This window comes from Anneissia japonica, unplaced genomic scaffold (genome assembly GCF_011630105.1).
Source record: "Anneissia japonica isolate Jap-2015-1 unplaced genomic scaffold, ASM1163010v1 scaffold284_len19292_cov164, whole genome shotgun sequence".
NCBI lineage: Eukaryota > Metazoa > Echinodermata > Crinoidea > Comatulida > Comatulidae > Anneissia > Anneissia japonica.
This window is the reverse complement of record NW_022739837.1, coordinates 10335-15858: the sequence shown is the minus strand read 5'-3', so window position 1 is coordinate 15858 and position 5524 is coordinate 10335. Positions and strand designations below refer to the sequence as shown.

General features: G+C 33.7%; 1 protein-coding gene across 1 annotated transcript in view; it reads left to right on the top strand.

The window, feature by feature from the left end:
* Positions 1–5294: 5294 nt before the first annotated feature.
* The window catches only part of LOC117118064 (sodium- and chloride-dependent glycine transporter 2-like), a gene marked incomplete at its 3' end in the record, with an annotated part of 10308 nt that continues 10078 nt past the window's right edge, over positions 5295–5524 (top strand). The window contains exon 1 of the mRNA XM_033262555.1: positions 5295–5355. The remainder of the gene's footprint in view (positions 5356–5524) is intronic.

Sequence of the window (5524 nt, the reverse complement as noted above, 5' to 3'; positions counted from 1 at the left end):
GGATAGCAATGGAAAAATAATGCAGGTGAAAAGGGACAAAATGGACAAGGCATGAAGTTATTATAATAACAATAGGGTATAAAACAATAATCTGATATAATGACGACAGTGCTTTTGTTTATTCTTGTTTAATATTTTGTGTTGAAAATGAAACAACAGTACAATAGCAACAACAACAACAACATTCAACAACAGAATTTGGTGACTATTGTACTAGCAGTAGCACTTCTAAATTTTATTGTGTTATATTTCAACTTGCTCACATAATGTTGTTATAGAGTCACTTTTACTTTTGGCATTCACCATGCTATATATATTTTTATATATTATCCGGAAAAAAAAATGAATTGGAATAATGATATTGCAGCAATAGTTTAATATACTATGCCAAAAGATGAGCATGCAACGTGTTTAAGTATTAAAGTGATGGCGATAAATTCATATTTAATATAATAATTATAAGGTTTTTTTGTTTTGTTTTGTTTTTTTTTAAATTTCAGACTTGGTATCAAGATGGATGCAATTCGGACCACACCGCTATATGGCGACTAGGACTCCTCCTGGAAATGAATTGGACTACATTCACTTGAATGAACAACATTCTTATGAATCAAAGATATTGGAAACACTGTGTTACGCAGTCACTAGAATACAGTAGGCTAATTGAAGAAGCTGTGATGTTTTGGTTGAGATGCTCGTCTTCCACTCTCTCAATCAATAACAACTCCACTACACAAGTGGCATGAAGAGAATTAAGAGTAGAATATATTCTGTTAATCAATTTGTACACTCGATTTACAGTATTTACAGAAAAATAATTACAAAATGTAAAATTGTAAAATACAAAAGAAAATAAATAAATAAAAACAAAATAAATAAATAAGTTAAAATTAAAATAACATACTTGGGAAAATAGGCCCCTATGTATAGAGCCTATAGAAAATGATTTTGACAGCGGCGCCTAAAGATATAAATGAATTAATTTTAAAGAGACAAAAAACGGTTGTCCTGGAGATATATATTATGGGATAAATATAAAAAAATGGGATAAATTCTAGGTATTGTCAGAAACCAACCCAGTTTCTGGTGAAGATACTTCCAATTATTATTATTATGATACCTTAATTTTTTTAAATGTTTGTAATCAAGCAAACATCTATATGAAATCGTAATTAACATTTTTTATACGTGTAATACGAGTGTATAAATTGACATGTAATCAAATACTATTTACATATGATACCATTTTTATCACATAAATTGTGATAGAATAAATGAAATGAAATAAAATGCTGTTTAAATTCTATATTTATTTATAAGCTTAAGTGTTATTTCAGAACTACATACCTAATCTATAATCTATTATTATTATTACTATTATTATTATTATTATTATTATTATTATTATTATTATTATTATTATTATTAGTAGTAGTAGTAGTAGTAGTAGTATTATAATCATCATCATAATCATCAACATCATCATCACCATCATCATTATTATTTATTATCTATTATTTATTTTAAAATCATTATATCCTGGATATACTGTAATATATATTTGTAGGTTTTATGTAGCAGTTTTTTAATTTTTAATAGGCCTACACCTTTTCTTGTTTCATCATTGTCTATTTCTAATCTGTCTCCATTGGTCTCTAGTGCTGGAAACGCTCCCACCCCAGTAACCCCCAATAAGAATGCCTGAAGCAAAACATATCACGTCCAAGTAATTATTAATTTTACTCACTTAATCGTCGAACCGCACTCCCCTCTCCTAGATACGCCACCGTCTTTCGCCGGGAATTACAAAGTAAACCATCGTCACTAAACCGATACAGCTTTCTAAACAATTGATCAACCAAACTGTAACTAAGGAATATTGGATCGAAATCCTGATTGGGATTATACCATTTCAAAAACTAATATTTATTATTTGTTATATATAACTGATAAAGGTTTTGTCTGAACCGTACTAGAGACATACCATGTGGCATAATGACAACACAAAGGTGACATATTATGAGAACACAGGTGGCATAAGAACACATAGGTGGCATATGAGAACACATACGTCACATGGGAACACATAGGTGGCAGATAAGAACACATAGGTGGCATATGGTAACACATAGGTGGCATATGGTAACACATAGGTGGTATATGAGAACAGGTGAATATGAGAACAAAATATGAGAACACATAGGTGGCAATACATTGTAACAGTTGAGAACACATACAGTAGGTAACAACATATGTTAACAAAAGGAACATGCAGGCAATGTATTTCATTCTGAGAATACATAGAAAATGTGAGAACACATAGGTAACACATAGACACAAATGGATATGATGCCTAATATGCATGTATAGCTGGTTTTCATAAAATGGCTCAACTAGTATCGGATTGTCGATGCCACAGTAAAGATCAAAGGACTGTACGCACGCGCTATGTTCGAGAGCGGAGATGTGCGTCCTTTTGTTAAATTACCTTGCTACTACTTTGGCTACCGATTTGGTTTTTATAATTAGAGCAAAGCTGATATAATTTTAATGTTTGCAAAATGTCTTGAATATTTAACATTTGTTCTCATCAAACAATACCAGTAATTGGCATTATATACCGGTATTAAAATAGTTTTAAGATGTTATTTTATGCATAAATAAATATGAATGTAAAGAATTCTCTCTCCATGGTAGGTATCGTTGTCCGTTCATGATGCGAGCGTAATGTTGGGTTGGTATCGAAGAGAATTGCAAGAAACATCTATCGAAGAGACATTGCAGAAACTAAAATCTATGGCAACATTATTGTCGTGACAACGCTTTGTTGATACGCGTTCATATTTCTGCTTTGGCTACCCGTTTGGTTCTCTTAAAGTAAAAAAGTTGAAATAATTTTATTGTTTTAATCAAACGAATTATAAATGAATTAATTATTACTACAATGTCTTGGATATTTAAGACTCATTCTCATCAAGTAGCACCGGTAAGTGACGTTGTAAACTTAAAATATTTTTTTTTTTACAGAAGTTACTTTATGAATGAAACAGTGAAAGTGATTACGCATTCGCCAGAGGCGTGCGTGTGCGTTATTGTTTTTTTTCTGAGCTCATGTTAAGATACGATTGGCGCGCGTCTTTTATCGAATGATCTCGACAAAAGTTACCTTTCCTGCATATGAGACTTGCATAAGTCGGTCTTGCTTTTAGTCAAAACGGACTTAAATAAAATAGGCTAGCCTATTTATTTGTAATACAATTTAATTGCATTACGTTTCCTAAACCACTGACCTGTCCATAAATAACCAAAAGCCTAGCTTAGCTTTCCTTTTTATTCAATTTAAATAATAATAATAATACCATTTTTAGATAGGTATAGGCCTGGACGAGCCCCGCCCTCCCTTAATATTTGTGATTCATTTTAATTCATTAACATGTCGACTAGAATTGCCGTTAGTCTAGATTATAACATTGTTCAACAAGTAAGTATTTTCATTTTTTCATCATTTTTTTCTTTCTTTATGCGTCCATCCATCTATATATCCATCCATTCATTCATTCATTCATTCATTGGTTCATCCATTAATCTGTAAATCCATTCATTCGGGCCATTTATCTGTCGGTTAAACTGTCCATACATTCTTCCCGGCCACCTATAACCATTAACTCATCCATCTATTATCGATCCACCATCTATCCAACCTTACCCATCCATCATTCCTTTCCTCCATGCATGTGTCCATCTATCTATGCATCCATCCATTCATGCATCCACAAAGCAAAGAAACAGATCTATCCATCAATTAATTCATCCATCCATCCATCTATCCATCCATTAATTCATCCATCCATCCATCCATCTATCTATCCATAAATCAATCAATCAATCAATCAATTAATCTATCTATCCATTTTTCCTTCCATCGATCCATCAATCCATCAATCAATCAATCGATCAATAAACCGATCAATCAATCAATCAATCAATCCATTCATTCATTCATTCATCCATCCATCCGTTTATCCATCTATCAATCAATTCATCCATCCATCTCTTCATCCATCTGTCTAACAATCTCTTTATTTTTCAAGCCATCAATTTATCTATCATTAATCCATACATAGTTTCCTTTATCCTTCATGCCATCAATGTATCCATCCACCCATCCATGCATTAAGCCATCCATCTATCCACCCACCCATCCATTAAACCATCCATCAACCCACCCATCCATCCATCCATCCATCCATCATCCATTCATTCATTCATTCATTCATTCATTCATTCATTCATTCATTCATCCATCCATCCATCCATCCATCCATCTATATTAAATTCGTTTTTTGAATTCATTCATTCAATCATTCATTCATTCATTTATTCATTCATTCATTCATTCATCCATCCATCCGTTTATCCATCTATCAATCAATTCATCCATCCATCTATTCATCCATCTATCTAACCATCCCTCTATTTTTCAAGCCATCAATTTATCTATTATCCATCCATCCATTCATCCATCCATACTTCCCTTTATCCTTCATGCCATCAATGTATCCATCCACCCATCCATCCATTAAACCATCCATCCATCCACCCACCCATCCAATGAACCATCCATCCATCCATTCATCCATCATCCATCCATTCATTCATTTATCCATCCATCCATCCATTCATCCATCCATCCATTCATCCATCCATCCATCTATATTGAATTCATTCTTTATTATTAATCATTAATTATATTTTTAGTACACTACCTTTAATATTCATATTTTCGTAATGTTGTCCCTGTTCCTATATTATATGTTGATGCATTTGACCTTTTTTAATCTATAATTGGTTGCTAATGACATCGAATCTCAATTGTCGGAGGGCAAGGAGGTACCAACGAGCTCCAAATCTGGACTAGAATTGGCTCATGGTACAGATACCGTCACTGTGGAGAGTGACATTACCGTTGGACAAGCGGTGAAAATCACATCAGCTAAGGGAACAATCACCAACGATGTAATCCCAATCACTCCTGTCGAGATGACAGTCTCATCAACCATTGAGACCATCATCAGCAGTGTAGCTGCTGCCTCAAATGGCCAGGATCTCCATACTGGAAAGATTGGGGACAGAGATGCAACTCCAGTCAAACAAGATGTTGAGAGCACCCCTGTTGAAGACAAGAGCGCATCGATTGGTGAAAGAGGCACTGGAGGTGTGGATGCCACTTCTGAACTCCAGCACTGCATCCGAGGACGGCAGCAGAGGCCGATTTCCTGCTCTCGTGTCTCGGCTATGCTGTTGGATTGGGAAACGTGTGGAGGTTTCCATACCTGTGCTATGAAAATGGAGGAGGTAAGCAGGTTCTTAATGATTGGTTTTTCTATTTATATGCCCCATTATGACACCTATTTCAATTGGAAATTATTTAGTTTCGCATAACAATTAAGCCTATTTTCCCATCGTAATGTTTTAATTATATTAAATATATATATATATATATATATCTGTCTCTTATACACAT